The sequence below is a fragment of the Thermobia domestica genome, chromosome 1 (genome assembly GCF_964235325.1).
Source record: "Thermobia domestica chromosome 1, izTheDome1.hap1.1, whole genome shotgun sequence".
Classification (NCBI taxonomy): domain Eukaryota; kingdom Metazoa; phylum Arthropoda; class Insecta; order Zygentoma; family Lepismatidae; genus Thermobia; species Thermobia domestica.
The window spans coordinates 5172859-5191436 of NC_137454.1; positions in this window are offsets into that span (position 1 = coordinate 5172859).

Consider the following 18578-nt stretch of genomic DNA (forward strand, 5'->3'; position numbering starts at 1 on the left):
ACGAATTCCCTGCTTTTAGTTGATATTTAATTTCTTCGTGAATATGATTTTCCTCTGGAAATACTGATCCTATTTATTTGAAACCATCCGCTTTATCAAAAGTATTATTTAATATATTAACGCGTCCGTAAGTTGCTGTATTACGGTCCCGACGCTCTTCCATGTATTTAGTTTTCCCTGCATTTACTTCTAAACTCATGTCCCTCCAAGCGTTTAAAAAGATCTCTGGATTTCATTCTATGGTTCTCGTATCATCCCCTATTAAATTTACATCATCAGCATATGCCATAACCTAGTGAATACCGTTCAACTCTAGGCCCTGGTTGCTACCTTTTATTTTCCTTACAGCGTATTCCAGAAGAAAGTTAAGTAATAATGGCGACAACGTATCTCCTTGTTTCAGGCCATATTCGACGTGAAAGCTCGTAGACTACAATTTTCCTACCCGGACTTTACTTTGGGATTCATTTAAACATACTTTAATTAATCTAATTAGCTATCTCTGTATTCCAAGTTCTGCAAGAATGTTGTATAATTTTTCTCTCATAACCGAGTCGTACGCCTTTCTAAAATCAATAAATAGTTGATGTATCGGGGTATTGTATTCCCACTTTTTTCGAGTATTTGGCGAATGGTAAATATTTGGTGATAGTTGATCGATTTCATCTAAATATGCACTGATAGTCTTCAATAATTTCATCTGCGTATGGGGTCAGTCTTGCTAATAGAATATTTGCAAGGCTTTTATAGGATGTTGACGGAAAAGAAATGCCTCGATAATTATTACAGTCGGTTTTGTCTCGTTTCTTGTGAATTGGAACACTGATTCATTCTTTCCACTCTTGTGGCAGTTCTTCCTTGTTCCAGATAAGGAAAATAAGTTTGTGTATCTTGTTCCACAATTTTTCGCCTCCAGCTAAAATTATCTCAGCCGGAATTTCATATACACCCAGAGATTTGTGTTTCTTTAATTTCGTTATAGCGGTTTCTACTTCTATTCGGTTGTCTTCTGGAGTATACGGTTCTGCGGTGTGTATCTCCTTTTCTCCACGCACACTAGTTTTTGGTTGCGTGTTAAGCAAATCGTCAAAGAAATCTTTCCATCTATTTAAGATGCTATCCGTACCAGTGGGAACTATATCCTCAGATTTTTTAAATATATAATCACGAGGTTGATAGCCTTTCTGAAATTCGATGATCTCCTTATACATGTCCCGGATATTTTTAGTTTTACTATTATCTTCAAGTTTTTTTAATTTTTACTTTAAAAAAATTGCGTTTCTTTGTTCTAAAAGTTTTGGACGTTTAACACCTGATATCTGCAAAAATTTGTGTAGTTATTTCATTATGATTTTGTAGCCAGCGTATTTTGCTAGTTTTCTATTCTCTTTTTGTTTAATTCATTTCTGGTCGTACCATTGTTTGTTCCTATGTATTTCCGCGTGTCCCAATTTTTCTTTTGCTAAAGTTTTCATGCAATCTCTAATTTCAATCCACGTGTCCTTAACACTAGTGCACTCCAAATCTTCTAAAACCTAGAATCTATTCGAAACTTCAATCTGGTTAAACAAAGCAAACTATTCGCTGAGCAAAACAATATATTCACACGGAAAACTACATACGTGTTACAGTTTCGTCAACTAACATTTTGGCTTCATCAGACACTATCTTCTATGTCAGACTTGATAGTGTCTGATGAAGCCAAAATGTTAGTTGGCGAAACTGTAACACGTATGTAGTTTTTTGTGTAAATATATTGTTTTACTCAGGAAATAGTTTGTTTTTGTTTAAGTATATACAAAGAAAAACTTCAATCTGGTATTCCTCTCTAACCTGGTTCTCTTCTAATTTCTTTAAATTAAATCTCTCCGTTTTCGGACAATGAACTTACCTTTATTCAACGATAATCTCTCTCGTATTATCGCTGCTGCTAAGTAGTGATCAGTGTCACTATCAACCATATATACAAGTGTAAAATTGTATAAATGTTGAACAAGCAATAGCTGATAATATAATTTATGTAATTTTAGTCAGAGGTAAGACATATACTTATGATTGGAAAGTAAGGTAGTGATCGAACAACTTTAACTATTGTGTTACGCATTAACGTTTTTAGTAAAATTCTAGGAAACACGTAAATGAAGAATTTCTAAATAATAAATCATAACAAGACATATTGGATTAATATCACAAGATTAAGCCAAAACATTTACTGATGTCAGAAAATTATAAACAAGCAAAGAATGTATAAGTGATATAATAGACAGAAAAAAATCATAGTTAAACATATATATATATAAATCTTAAATTAAAAGATGTACAACAAACGCGTGAGATAATCCTAAAGACACTGATCCAAACAAGTACATTAGTAAATTATTGTTGAATTTAGACACAAAGTCATATTATCACATTCGTATAATAATAAGACATAAGCAGTATTAATAGATATACAGTTAGTAGGACTGTATATTCATTAGGAAAACTTAAAATACCTTTCTAATAGAAACCATACGAAAAAAACTAATGTTTGAACAATTATAACGTGGATCCCAATATGTTAACTCTGAAAGTAAAATAGCTCCTTCTTGTGGAACTTTAAACCGAATACTTATCCCTAAAAATGTCTTAATATCATTTAAAATTTTTTGATGATATTCCCGCCCAAGATGATACACAACTTCTATAACAAATTAATGGATCTATAGCAGTAAACTATATCAAATGGGCTGACAATATAATTCATTATTTCGAAAACCAACGTACAAAAAGCACTGCATTTCCTCGTCTGTTCGATTTGCGTGGTGTTTTAGTATTTTGTAGCTGAGAACCCATGGCAATTGTTATATGTGGCAAGCTCGCTATGACCAACCGTCTGACCTTCAGAGGTCATCAAATGTCACAAAGCGCACAAAATTGCAAGCCAGAATTTTTCTTTCCGGTTCGAGCGCATGGACGTCACAAGATCAGCAACAACGTTTTTCCTCTCTCCGTTGCGAATCATATGATTGTCACTAACATAATAAACTATATACAGAGTGTTCAGAAAATCAGGATTTTCAGTTGACACACTTTATTCCTCCGTGACTACGTTTATCACATTAGTAACTTTCACGTTTATATAAGTGTGTTCTCTCATCAATTTACTACGGCTGGTAAGAACTAGACAGATCTTAGAGACTTTTTTATAATAGCACCATATGACGTGCGAATTTTACAAAATTCACTACGGACATTACTGTTAGTGGCCTAGTGTATAAATACTAACTATAACCGCCAGAGCTTCGACAGCCTCTGCTTTGAGCGAGATGACGTAATATACGGATCTTGCTTAGATTAGAGGACAAACTCTCAGTGATTCAAATTCAACTTTCAACTTTATTTGTGTAATGATATCTCATGCAGTGTTATATCAGTAACCACTGGTTTTAAGTTCGCTTCTGTGTTTAAGTCTTTTACTGCATTTCCTGTGTATACTGCGACCAACATGGAGATTCTACAAAATGGCAAAAATAACCCTGTGGCTTATTTTTTTCTATGCCCCGGGGGTGTAAGTTTCCGCATGTCTCCATAACAAGAGTTAACCATGTGTGTACTACATGTGCCAATAGTAAACAAAAACAACGCAGACGGCGGACTCGAAGAGGAGTCACCGACATTTGCAAGCAGTCGGCAAGACGGAGATCACCGATGGCAGCCGACACCCCATGATAAAAGATAGTGGCACGATTCATCGAGCATCAATCTACTCAAGTTGATCAAATCACCTAAACCCCTCTAACGACGCTTGGTCACCGAGAGGTACTTATTATTAAGCCCAAAGACGCATCCTATCCTCTTTCACGATGCCCGGTCAACGAGAGAGACACCTAACCTTAACCACTCTCACGACGCTTTGTCACCGAGAGGTACCTCACCTGCAAAAGCCCTAAGACGCATGGTCATTAGGTTCCTTTCTTTATCTTACCCAAATTATTAGCGGAACTGCTTATTGTATAGCTTTTGTATTTAAGAAGACATCTTTGTTATAAAGTGGTGGGAAAGCCGAAATTCCCGTGTACAGTAATTGCTTTACCTTTACAGACTGAAAGAATTTTACAATATTTATTTTACGAATTATATGTTGGAATATTTACCCTAAATTCTTATTTTCCTCTAACAAATAATACCTACTGCTAATAATTCAAGTCCTGAGATTGGTAGTTTTTTTCAAAATAAATATCTTATTATAATTATTTCTTCTCAAATTTTCTTACGTAATGTATATACGCATAAGAGTAACCCAACTTTTATTTTTAAAAATAATTTCGTAATTCATCGGGGAGGAAATCTGTTTAGGTAAAGACAAACTTTTGAATTTCTTTGATCTTATATGCTTAGTGTTTGTACGTTAAACCCCTAAGTATTTCACTTCATAGCCTTGACGCTGAAAAAAGGTGAAATTTCTACTAACAAAATAAACAGATGTTGCGATATTGGCAAAGGTTTCGATAGAGATTTTTCTTTAAAAAAATAACAAATATAGTGTACAACACAGCCTGCAATAAGGTATGTTACATTGAGGAAAAGAAACAATTGTAGTGATTTCATGACATATTTGATAGGTCTAAGTCACTATTGAAATGATTATAGCATTTTGTTATGAATTGTGAAATAAATGCTACTTTTATATGCAATTTTATTCACTTCTTAATAATTTATTCTTCTAGCGAAACAGAAGAACTTAAAATAGTTTCCGAAATATAACACACTTAACTAACGGTAAGATTTAATGATACTGAATTCGTTTAAATGTTAAAATGGTGTTCATGAAACCCAACGTTAACGATAAACAAGTAAGTATGAAAGGTCTAGTCATAAAACTTATTAGCGTTTCTGAGTATATCAAATCGCAATTTTGTATCAATGGTTCACTAACATAAGACCATACATAATTCATAATTCAGGGCTTTATACAATTCTTTTATAATATAATAGAATCGTAGCAGGGGTAAAAGTAGAATTGAAAAGGTGGGGGACGGGAGTTAGAGACAAGGTGTCACGCCATCCCCCTACAAATCTTTACATATTATAATATTTTAAGAATTGGGGCGACATCATACATATTTTTTGAAGGTGGGAGGACGGCGTTCCCCCGCGTTCTTCCTCAGTTTTACAACTGAATCTTATGATAAAACGCTTTGTAAGACTACACACGGCGGAGAGTTCACTCTTGCTCAAACAATACAGAGTACAAGTATCAACCATATACTCTAAAGTACTTTTAAAATGGTGTTTGAAGAAACTGCAGTTGGAATCGGGGATAGGCTAATTCCTAAATATTTCCACAAAATCATGAACTTCTTTCCAAACGTCATTCTTTGTATTCTAAATTTCTATATCAAGGATTATAACGTTCATTATCAATCTCTTATAAACATAATTTATGTAAGTTTTCCGATAATTAAATTTCGTTTAGTTCTGCTTCCTGTAATCATAGATTGGACATTTTTGTACAACAATTTCAGTAATGTGCCGAAACGTTCCGAATATCAGAATCAATAAATAGCTCTAAGTTGGTCTAAACGTTGAAGAACTATTTATAGAGTTTTATTAAACTGTAATGATTTAATTGCAATTCTAGTTATATGTATAAAAGATATAATTATAACATATATATATATATATATATATATATATATATATATATATATATATATAAAAGATACAATTATAACTAAGAACAAAAACAAAGCTAGATCACACATATAATAAATATTAATAAGATCTTACATCTAAATCTCTGCTTTTTTACACAAATAGTCATGTTGTATGCGAAGTCAATGAATAGTTTGCAAAGACTGTAATTTCGTATAAATATATTTCACCAGTTTGGCCCGATTTTGTTGGTGATTATGGATTTTTAAGAATTACATAATTACACTTGTAAATTTCCTATAATTCTAAAAATGATAGATTGATAAATTCAAGATATGAGATATTTATGATACCTAGTGTTACTCAGATAAATCATATTCTATTTTTGATTCAACGTAGAGTATAGGTTCTAAGTTTGCGTATACCTGTTTCCATTATAATTATCTCAATATGTGCAAAACATAAATAACATTTATTGCTGGCTTTCAAACAAACTCTCACGACTGGAAAAAAGTTCCTAAAAATAGTTTCTTCGTTGCTTTGACACATTTCACATTAGAAACTGCAGAATTCTTTAATCTTTAAGATTTATAACTATGTTAAAGCCAATATAGTGTAATGTATGTATGCTATAGAGAGATATGTAGTTTGAAATCTACATAGGAATATCGAACAACTGATATAGACAACTTACACCACAACTTCCTGTTCGTTTGGTAGGTTCCCCTAAGCAAATATGATAATCAAAAATAGGAAAACCAGATCTTGAAGCGCAGTCGACATTATTTTCTACAATAACATCTGCTTTCTGAAGTACATCCGGTGTCTTGTGGGAGGCTGGATCCGATTTATTGTATCGCCCTTGTTTTATATTTCCCCATCCAACAATTGTACATAAGTCTCCTAAATATCATACAAAATATAAGTTCAATTACAATATAATATACAATGAAAAAGAAGTTAAAAGTTTACAAAAAGATAAATAGTAATTACAATAATTTTATATTTCAAACTTTGATGAGGTTATTCCAATGCAATCACTATAAGACGCAAATTATATTCTTTGTTCTAATGAAACTTCTAATTCTGTACCTTGTTCAAGCGAGTAATATTTATTTCACTTTTGGTTTTCATTTTTTGAAACTTCAAAGTATTGGATGAGATCTCTAATATCCAGCAAAAGAGTAACTACGTCTTTGAGAATGTATAACTTATTCTTTTAAAATACATGTCCACATATTCTACGATAATTATAAAAGGAAATGTCAGTCTGCATGTGGTGCTTTCCTGGAATGTTGAAAAGTTTTCTTTAAGGTGTTGGCAATATAAGTTTTATGAAAGTGACTCAAAGTTTGAATTATTATAATAGACGTCAAACGTCTTACAGCATCAAGTATAATGTTAAACAGAAATGTTTTATGTATGCGGCTGAATGCTCGAGTTAATTGACTACGGCTTTCATAGTTGAATAAGAACATAATTGAAGCCTGCTGAAGTTAACAACTGAAAGTACAAAAAGTTGAAGCCAAGAAAAGTACAAAAAGCTTAGATACACGGAAACACACAGAAGCAAACCGTGGTGCAGGACGAATAAAATAAACTAGTAGAGAAGATAAAATAAACAAATTTATGTTTGTTACAAACTTTAAAACAATATAACTGAAGCAACTTTGGTTGGAATTACGCACAGAACACACAGAACCTTTCTAAATTTAAACAAGTAAATATACATACAATTCTAAAAACAAAGTAATATTTACGATATTTATAAAGAATGCATATAGAGTAGGATAGGCTATCTACGTAGTATATATATTTAAGGTTGGTTTCGGGACAAGTCTCACATCTACAAATGCTATTTAGATTAGGTGACAACATCTCCTTTGGAATTTCTTAAGACGAAGATTATTATTGTTTCCTTCAGGAAATTTAAGTCACACTGCAAGACGACTTATTTCAAGTTTTTTTTTAGTAAATAGGAATATGAAATCGCTCTACAAATATTGAAACAAATTTTACTGGGTTTTGGACAAAATCATGCTAAGTTCATATTAGCGAAATGAACTTAGAGCCAAGACAGAAAACAAAACTCATTCTTCTAATTCTTATCCTAAGGGAAAACGATCAATTGACAAACAAGTAGAATATGCATTAAAAATTAAATTCAGATCCAATGAAATAATGCAGTCTCACATAGTATAGAATGCAACTTTGAATAAAAATCCACCTATCGCGTTTCAAGTTTTAAGAGACAAAATAAAAGAAGAAGTTCTTAGTACCAAACCCAAACTTCGTGGTAGTAACACTTACATCAAAAAAGATTATTTTAACAAACTGAGAAATGAACGCAAAATCTACAAGTGTACATAAATTAGACAAGCCAACACGGTACTTGTGCCTAACTGAAGTTTCATTATATTTACATTCATGGGAAAATTCACTTTAAGTGCAATTAAGATAGAAAAAAGGCAACATATAAACAAAACAGGAAACTCAAAATTGGAGCTCAGAGCTTCTGATCCCTGTCTCTAAGTCAGCCTAAAGCTGTTCAAAGTGAAATTGTTAATGCTCTGAAGAATGGTAATCTTAATCTCTTTCCAACCCCATTGTTTAGCAACGAATTACCCAACCCTAAATCAGTGAAGTTGAAATGTTTCTTCCAGGAATGAAAATTGTGTGCTCAGGACCTGCATCAATTAGTAAGTGCAACAAAATTAGTAAATGAAATATGTGATAAAAGCAGAACTTTACCTTTAAGTTTTACTTCATTACCTAGATAATGATACTTATTCATTCTTATGTTATGTTGAAAATATCTATTCACCTGAAACTATGCTCCTAAACCAAATTTGTAAAATGTTTTTGTTTCTTATCAGCATATTTTCGCCTTACGATCGGAAGCCTTAACATTCTATCCTAATGTCTTATGAATATACAATTACATAGCCGAAGGTTATTCAACATACTGTCATACTGAAGAGGACTTCTTTGATAAAAGATACAAAGTTTTCGTCAAGATATTAGTATTGAATTTTCAAGTAGTTGTAAGGGAGGATCTAATAATAAAAGTACAGCAAAAATAAAATATTTTCTATATGAATGCTAGTGACATAAACTTTGGATGCGCAATTGTCAAACTCTGCAATCACTTTATAAAGATATTTATTTTGCAATACATTTTTCTATTTCTGCAACCGAAACGACGTATGAATAATTTATATATTTATGGAGAGTAATGTTCTAAAAACTTCGTCTGATCTTTGTATAGGAGTATTTAATATAAATGAAATAACATGTTCTATTTTTGACATTCAATTTCAACAAATAAGTACCCCATAATAACATTAAAAATAGTAAAAGTTGTCACTGATATTCATTACTCACAAATCTTGAAGATGTTTATGTAAGTATTATATTGCTATTAATAAAGCCAGGCCTCACCCAGATTCACTTATTTCATTCCCACATAAACAACTGAATAAGCATAAGAAAGAAGTTAAGGTTTTTTGTTTTTGAGGAGGTCTCAAAAAATGTAGATAGAAGTATAGAAAAGGTAAACTGGGATTCCTTTTGCAATCGAATGACGTAAATATTTCATAAACAATCTTCTATAAAATGATTAACAAATTATTTTATGTTTGTGCTCCAACTAAAAGATGTATAATCGGGACTTTTCCGATTGATTTATTATAATATAATTATAATATAATTAAGGAAATCAAATCCAAGACATACCACAATAAAATTAACTCTATGGTTTTGGAACAAAGGGGTTCAATGCCGTGTTCAGAAAAGCTGTCCACTAACTTCTATTCTTAATTAACTGGATTCAGTTTCTACTTGTATTCCTATTTCTGCGATATTCATCTTAATATTGTCCTCCCATCTGCTCCTAGTCTTCCCAATGGTCGTTTTTCGATTGGTCTTCCAGTCAAGGCTTTGAAAGGGTTTCTACTTTTTTCCATCCTAGCTACATCTCCTGCCTACCTAAGCCCTCTGGACTTGATAACCCTAACAATGTTGGGTAAACCGTATAAATTATGTAGTTTCTCGTTATGAAGTTTCCGCCATTCCCTTTTCACGTTCCTCTTGGGTCCGAATATTCGTCTCAGGATCTTGTTCCCAAATACTTTCAATCTATGTTCTTCCCTCAGAGTATTCGACCATGTTTCGCAACCATGCAGAACAACAGGCAAGATTATCGTTTTTTGTACTTTAAGTTTCAAATTCCTCGACAGAATTGACGACGACAAGAGATTTTCAACTCAATAATAACTCGAATTCATTGCTTTTAATCGACATTTAATTTCTTCCTTAATATGATTTTCGTGTGTTAATAATGATCCTAGATTGTGTGTTAATATTTGAAACTACCCACTTCATAAAAAAGCATTATTTAATATTTTGAGGCATCCATAATTTGGAGTACTTTCATTCCAGCGAATTTTCTTGTATTAAATTTTCTCTGCATTTACTTCTACATGTCGGTACAAGTGTTTAATAAGACCTCTGTGTTTCAGTTGTTCTCCTATCATCCACTATTAAAATTACAACATTAGCATATGCCATACGCTGGTGAACAGCGTTCAACTCTGTGCCCTGATTACGATCTTTGATTCATACCACCAAATCAAGTGAAACAATGTTTTAATCAATGCACTTAATAATCACGATCAATTTGAGAGATTCTGTAAAGGAAAAAAAATCTGACATAAAACAGTCCAGAAAACTTTTAGTTTAAACTCAGAATGCTGTATCAGAAAAGGTACAAGTCAGATATGGAGCTTTATTAGAAGGAAAGTTCAGCATTTGTCATGAAGCTGCTTTACATTGAATGGCTATGCTAGCCAATATGCGAATGAAATAGCTCTGACATTGATACATTATTCTCATTCAGTTTACAAGCAAACCAGCCGCAAACAAAATTGTCTCTTTTATTGCTAGTCGCACCGAATGTTTTATATTGGACTGCATTGAATTACGTACACTAAAATTGTACGAAATAGCCAATGCTATTAGAACGATGAAACCAAAAACATGTTGTGGCACTAATAGCGTTCCTTGTTATGTTGGAAAGACGTAAGTTGTATTGATATTAGAGCCGGGAATACAATATATTGCTACCAGAGGAAAGTCGTCTTTTTGCACCCTTTTCCATCTAAGTTTCGCTTAGGGATTGGGACAAATCTTAGGTTAAATGTTATTTTACAAAGTTTAAATCGTTTTTCCATTTCTCCCTTTTATAACTCTTACTGATATTTGTGTTCACAAATCCAAAAGTTATAAAGTGAAAAGTATTTAAAGTATACAGCAGAATACATTTTTCGTTTGCTCGAAATACAAACCGATAGATTACGCCGAATTTATGTTTTACTCATACTAATTATTATTGTTCTTCATTAGAACTTAAATTGCGAATCCTTCGTTCTCCTATTAAAACTAGTTTATTTTGAAACTAAATATTCGTTCTAATGAAAAGAAATTCAAGATTTTTCTCGCAAGAAATCGACAAGAGACATATTTCTCACCTCAACCATAGCTTGGTGGGGAATGTTGAAATTTTAAAACTTTTCTCCTTTTTGTTAGAGCTGTTTTATACTGTAAGATATCTTCATCTTAACTGCATATAGATATTATATCCTTCGTCTTCTCTTAATGTTTTCTCTTCGGTATTTTCCTCTAACAGCATTGTCATCCATTGGTAGTACAGAAATGATGGCCAAGCATGCTGTTTCTTTTTCATCTTCATAATTTCTCGTCCTTCATTAGCTTTCATATGTACGTCTTGCTTTCTTTTCGTTTCCGTCCATGATATGCGCATCCTTCTGCACCAACACCACATTTCAAATGCTTCTAGCTTGGAAATTTCATCTTTACTCATTGTCCACGTGTCTGATAAGTAAAGCGCCATTCTCCATACCGGAGTCTTTATAAATCGTTTTCTCGAACGTCCAACGACACATTGCTTTACGCTAGCACACCTCTTTTCGAATTGAATATTTCTTTCGCCTGCACTATTCTTGAGCTTACGTTTTCTTCACTTCCTCCGTCCGCGGTCATTAGACTTCCTAAATAGGGGAATACCTTAATGTCTTTGATTCTCTCTCTCTCTCTCTCTCTCGCAATACTTTTGTCCTTCTTCTGCTGCTCTTGTGCACTATCTTACTTTAATTTCCTTTTTATTTACCTTCTTTTCGGATGCTTTTTCCAGTTGGCCGTTCAAGTTTGAAAATGATTCCTGCAAGTTCTTTTGTTTTCCACTACCAGTGTTACGCCATCAGCAAACTTTATTATGCTGAAAATCTGGCGATTTACTTTTACGCTTTTTTCATTTTTACCACATAATTGTTTGGTAGCCTCTTTGCCTACCCCATTACTTATTCTTGCTTCCATCTGATCTCTTCCTATAACAGTTATTTGGTATGTATAAAGTTTGTATATTATTATTCTGCCTCTGTAATTCGCTCTCTTCAATGCTCTGAATATGATATTCCATTTTGTGTTTCAAAAGATTTTCCTGTGTGTACAAATGTTATCGCAATTGTTTTGTATATTCAGACGTAGTGTTACATGATCAATCTTAGACTCAGTACTATTTACCTTGTTTCCCTTTCTATCCTCAATCAAAATGGGCCTCCGATAGAAGCTCTTTGATTTTCTTTACCATTTGTAGTGCGATAATTCTTCATAGTATTTTTGATGTAGGAGAAGTAAACTTAACGTTCTGTGTTCTTCTCATTTTCGTGTGCCCTTTTTCTTCGCAATAGGGACCAATATGATATCTTCGTAGTATCTTGGTATTTCTCCCAAGATGTATATTTCATTAGTAAGATTAAAGTCTTTCTTCTTTGGTGCTATTCCGATATTTTTAATCACTTCCGTTGATATTTGGCCTATTCCTGAGGCTTTACCATTTTCATCTATGCAAAAATTGTCAAATTCGCACTGCAAAATTGAATCTCTTAATTCATTTCTTCTACATCTTCCTCCTTCTTCCCCTAATCCTCCTTCACACTGTCTGAGTTGTAGAGTTCTACAATGTATACTTTCCATTTTTGTGTTATTTCCTTCTCGTCTAATAGCATTGTCCCGTCCTTATCTATAACTGGGAATGCAATGGATGTACCCGATTGCAATGAAATGAGCTGAGCGAGCTTAAACTACGTAATCATTCCTGGCCATTATGCAATAATAAATGCCATTTTTAATTGTTTACAAAAAAAATCGCGTGAAAACTTTTTCCCCATGTTAAGTCTATGCAAGCGTTTTTCGGTGATTATTCCTCGATGGTACATCGGATTTTTTTATTTCGACCTATGTTGTCACTCAGCACGACATACTCTATCAGCGTGCTATGTTTGGTTGAGATCGGCCAAACGGTCTAGGAGGAAGCGTTTTTCGGTCATTATTCCTCGATGGTGCATCGGATTTTTGATTTCGACCTATGCTGTCACTCAGCACGACATACGCTATCAGCGTGCTAAGTTTGGTTGAGATCGGCCAAACGGTCTAGGAGGAAGCGTTTTTCGGTCATTATTCCTCGATGGTACATCGGATTTTTGATTTCGACCTATGTTGTCACTCAGCACGACATACTCTATCAGCGTGCTAAGTTTGGTTGAGATCGGCCAAATGGTCTAGGAGGAGTTCGCGGACAACCAAACGGCTAACCCAATAATGTTTATGCGTTTCATATTCTCTACGTACTGCTTTCAAACTTTTCTATAGACCGTTTCTGCAGGCTATACTTTCTTCAATCCCTTTGAACAATTTCTTTGTGAAGATTTTTCTGGTCTTCTATACTTCTCTGTTGACGCGATATAACCCCCTTCATTTTTTCGTCTTTGTTATCTTCAACTGTCTTCTTTTCTCCACGATTTCCAATTTTAGTGTTTTCCATAGTTATATTGAATTCTCGATTATCATCTTATGTGCTCGTTGGCTGCTATTATAATCCCTGTTTTATTGGCTTCCCACTTCAAGTTGATGTCGGCTCCCGCTAAAGCTACTTTAGACTTATCTTTATCTGTCACAGCTGCAAAAAATTCCATTTTTTGTATTTTCATCTCTTCTTAGCTTGATTTTATTCCATCTTTTGTTTGTTGCTAGCGCTCTTTTCTTTTTTAGTCGGATTTCGCTCTTCATTAAAACTAAATTATGGTCTGAGTCAACGTCTGCACCTGGATACCACTTACTGTTCTTCACTGGATTTCTAAATGCTTGTAAGACCAGTATAGTTTATTTGGTATCTTTGGATACTGTTCTAGTCCATGTGTATCTTCTTCTTCGTGGTTGTTCGAAGAGAGTATTTACTCGAGTCAGATTGTGGCTTTTGCAGAACTATCTAATCGTGCACCTCTCTTATCTCTTTCTCCTAGGCTGAAATTTCCAGTTATGTTTTATTCTTTACCTTTGCCAACTACTGCGTTGAAGTCTACCATGATGATTAGATTGACCTGGTCTTGAATGTTCCTGGCATGGATAACGTTTTTTCACAAAGGGATAATTGACATTTCTTTGATTTTTGAGTTGTTTACTCGTGTTTTCTCTGGTGAGATGTCTCCGCCATTTGCCTCATGGCCCTACGTTTTTATATACATAAGAGAACCATAATCAAGGTTACATATATCAGTGTCAAGAAATAGAAAATTTTTATAATGCTGCAGAAGTTCTTCGCACCCAACTACAATTTTGGTTTTCTGGTCGTCAGCAAGAGCTTTCGTAAGACGTTCTGCGCAAACTTTTTGTTCATAATCCGTTGAACGTAATCTCTTCGAAATGTACAGTGTGGGAAAATTTAACCGAACAATTTTACTTTGATCGTAATTCAGTAACTCACGAATTCATTCAATAGTGTTTTAATCACGCGATAATGCTGGCTGTTGCTGATAGTGATTTCAACAAAAACGGGCTTTTGATCACTGTTTCTCCGTCTTTGCTAAGCATCTTGTACTGACTAACCTATTGGGTTCCTTAAAGTAATAACTGAACGCTTCTTTGATCATCCGGAACGGTCGACTCTGGCGTTGTCAGGTTTGAGGAGGATTACTCCGTCACATCATGGAAGGCGCTTCCTTATAGAAGTCACTCTATTGCGCGTCCTGACGTTTCAGTTGCTAACAATCAACGTCGACTTGGTGCGCTGTGTACCCTGAAAAGGAATTTCTGCAAAGGATACTTGCGTCATAAAGTAATGCACATGAATTACTTGCCAGGGAAACCATGTATTTGTTCCCAGCGAATATCATCTAACCGTTAATGGATAGCATTTATCACGCGGACATAAGAAAGGTAGAAATGCATATAAATTCAAACAATATGAAAATCTGACACCACCTGCTTGACATGTGCATTAAAATCCTTTCTCTTAAGTACGACAAAATCTCCGGAGTTATAACACATGAATAGAAATGTAATTAGGTAATGTTCTTGTAACAAAACCAGCTACTGAATCAAACATGAATATCATGATAACTTTCATCACAAAAAAATAAATAAATAAATATTGCAAATAAATTATGACTATTCTAGTATCCCTTCTTTCCTTTTTAACAAATGAAGAATCTAGTTCACCACACCATTTCAAATTATTAAGAAATAACCTGAATTTAATTTATACTTAGACAAAGAGTTGAAATTATTTAACGATGAGGCTAAACTTTAAATAATTTAATTCTTACATTATTCACATAAGAAAGAGAGCTAAGTTAACAAGATCGATAGCAGATAACTCAAGATTCTGCGTTATATTATTTAAATAGTATTTATGATAATTCAAATTTTATAATAAATTATTATCTGAAGTTGTGTTAGAATTTAAATATTTGAAGTCAAATCAATGATTTACCTCCTAGTACAAACACAGAAAGTTGAAGTAAAAATATAATCAAGTGGAATATTTTCTGACTAGAATAAAATATTATAAAGGGAAAGTGAAATGAAACATCGTTAATGTACGGGCATGCAAGTGTGTATCACATATCCCGGTTTCAATTTTGGACCTTATTTCTAGGACATATAGGATTACAGATATTTTAACACAGCTGATAACCCTATTCTCTGAACTCTTAGACAGGTGGAAGATTCCGAAAACCGCAGTATTTCTAAGGGAACTCTCACCTTTCACGAAGTTCTAGCCAGCTCTGTTAGTGAATATTTTCCGTACCACCACCAAAGTCCCGTAACCAGGACGTCGGCTCTCTTACGACTACCACCACAATTAATAAACACATAAAGTGGTTCTCTCAAAGAACATTAACTATATTGCCATCAGTAAGGAAAATTGTTATATACTTACTAGACATAAGATGTCAAATTGTTCGATGAACTGTATAAGCGCTTGATTGATATAATTTGTCCAATGAGTAGGACAATTTAGATGTACTTATATTGTATTTACGAAAGATTTCCCTCGCTTCGTGGCTTTTTAAATATTGTCCATTACTGCAATTAATCATCTTAATACAAAGTATTCTAATGAATTTTCAAATCATTTGCTTATAATAAAATCTATTTCGGAACTATTTTAAATCCCAGACATTACAATTCACAATTCACAATTTAACGATGGCCCAGCGGTCCTTTTCATGACAAATGATTGGTGTTTATTAAAAATCAGTGAATCTAATTTTTATAGTTTTCATCGACACAGTATAAAGTGAATACAGAAAATCACCATACATACCAGGAGAAGGTCTTTTTATATTCACCGTTTCCACAGGACTCACAAACTGATTATAAATAATTTGTGGGTACACTTTCACCAATGCAAGATCATATATTAATTTTACGCCTTCCTTGCTAAAATTAAAATTTAATATGAACATGTAAATATATTAATATAAGAACTGAATATTGAAGAGAATCAAATTATCAATAACATATTATTATTATTAGTAGGGTTCATAATAATCATTTCTGAATATTGTGATGGACATAATTAATATATTGTATCCTAAGTTTTGTAATTGCATTTTGTGTATTATTATAACCAGATTTTTTAATTTTTTGTTAGCATTGCTTTCCCCAATTAATGTAATTAAACTACTTGCCATTAAAATTGCAACACCCAGAATGACTTACCCGAAGACCGTCAAATTTTACGCTGTATGAATGTAGAAGGATGAATGTAGAAGGAAACAATTAGGTCGTGTGTGTAGTGTATGAACAGCGGTCAGCAACTTCCCGTGGTTAAATACGGCAGTGCTTTCAACATGCTTCGCAGATCGATGGGGACGTAAGTATTGCGTAATGTTGTGGTTTATCGTACCGAGAGATCGGTGCAACAGTAGAACGGAATGCATCTCCAGTGATACTTGTCTGGAACCAGTTGGTACAGGAAGGCATAGGAGAACGACGTAGTAGTTCCTTATGTTCGCAAGCGAGGACGGACCTCTAGGAGAGATGCCTGGTATGCATGTTACTAACAGACCGTAATGGCACATCAAGTCGGCTAGTGTAGAAACTAGAGTGATTTTTAATATCCAGTGTCTCCCCGAACCATGCTATGTTGGTTCGTGAAGCAGGATTTTTTCCTCCCAATACATTGCTACGGATTCCTTTGCTGGGTACAATATTGGCGATCGCGCCAGGCATGGTGCGAACACGGTCCTGCATGGCGTGAAAAATGTAATACCGTACTTTTCTCCGATGAAACATGTTTCTGTCTACAGTATTATGATGAATGTGTAAGTGTCAGGTGACACTGAAACTAGGGTTCAGGATACCTGCATCATTCATTGTCACACAGGTTCCTCATTGGGCATCATGGTATGGTGTGCCGTCGCCTTAGAAGTTCGTTCGCGTCCCCTACGCATTTCAGAGACATTGAAAAACCAATGGTACATCACAAAGGTGATCACGACTGTTGCTGTCCATGATCTGCAAACGTCACTTTTCAACAGGATAACGAGCGATATCATGTTGGAACTAATTCCCTCGGATATCTAAAAACTAACCACGTACGGCTGCTTCCGTTGTCGGAACGTTCGCCAGGTCTCTCTTCAATTGAGTATGTCTGGTCTGACATTGTGGCTCGACACAGTGTTTCTCAAACTAATGTGTGTAGGCCGTGTGGAATGCCACACCTCAACAGACGTTGATGTGCTCATTCCTTCAATCCCTCGTCGTGTTGCAACAGTACTGGCCTTCAGTGGACACTATTAGTTTCACGGTGATCTGCGACCATGATACGCATTTCAAATGCCATAATACCGGCCTCTAAGTGTAATCATATTCTTCTTTTATTATAAGCAAAGAAGAACTAACGAAAGCTTAAAAACCCACTTTATTTGAAATTATAATTTGTATTTATAAACATGAAGATTTTCATTTATTTTCGATAGTGTGTGAAGAAGGAAATGTTAGATATCGGAAACCGTTACAAATTACAATTTCAAATAAAGTGGGTTTTAAGCTTTGGTCAGTGTTTCTTTTGTTAAAATAATCAATCAAAAGTCATGGATAGTCTTACTATTCTCTTATTAGTAAATTTCTGTTTGCCAAGTTTCGCATTTCTACCTCTTTTCATTCACTGTTTTGCAACTTTAGTGGCCAACAGTATACTTTAAATTTTGATACAACGTCCATTACTAGTTGTTGGTTTTAATTTTATGTTTGTTACTGGTATTAAGCTACCCATTTGTAAATTTCTTTTCCAAACGTATGTTCAAACTAGAAAATAACGAATATTAGATATAAGATATTAGGCCACTTTTGACCTTGGCTATCTGATATATAACTAAGAGTATTACACTATCTCTTGCACTTCAAAATTATCAAAAAGGGTAATCCATCTTAATATTTAAGGTCAACTTTCTATTCTTTGTCTGCAATTATAATCTTTGTAGATTATAATCTAGATTAAGACAAGTGAAACTTCTTTATTAACATATTTCGCCTTCTCTTTGTGATAGAATGGTATTACTAAATGAATGGAACAA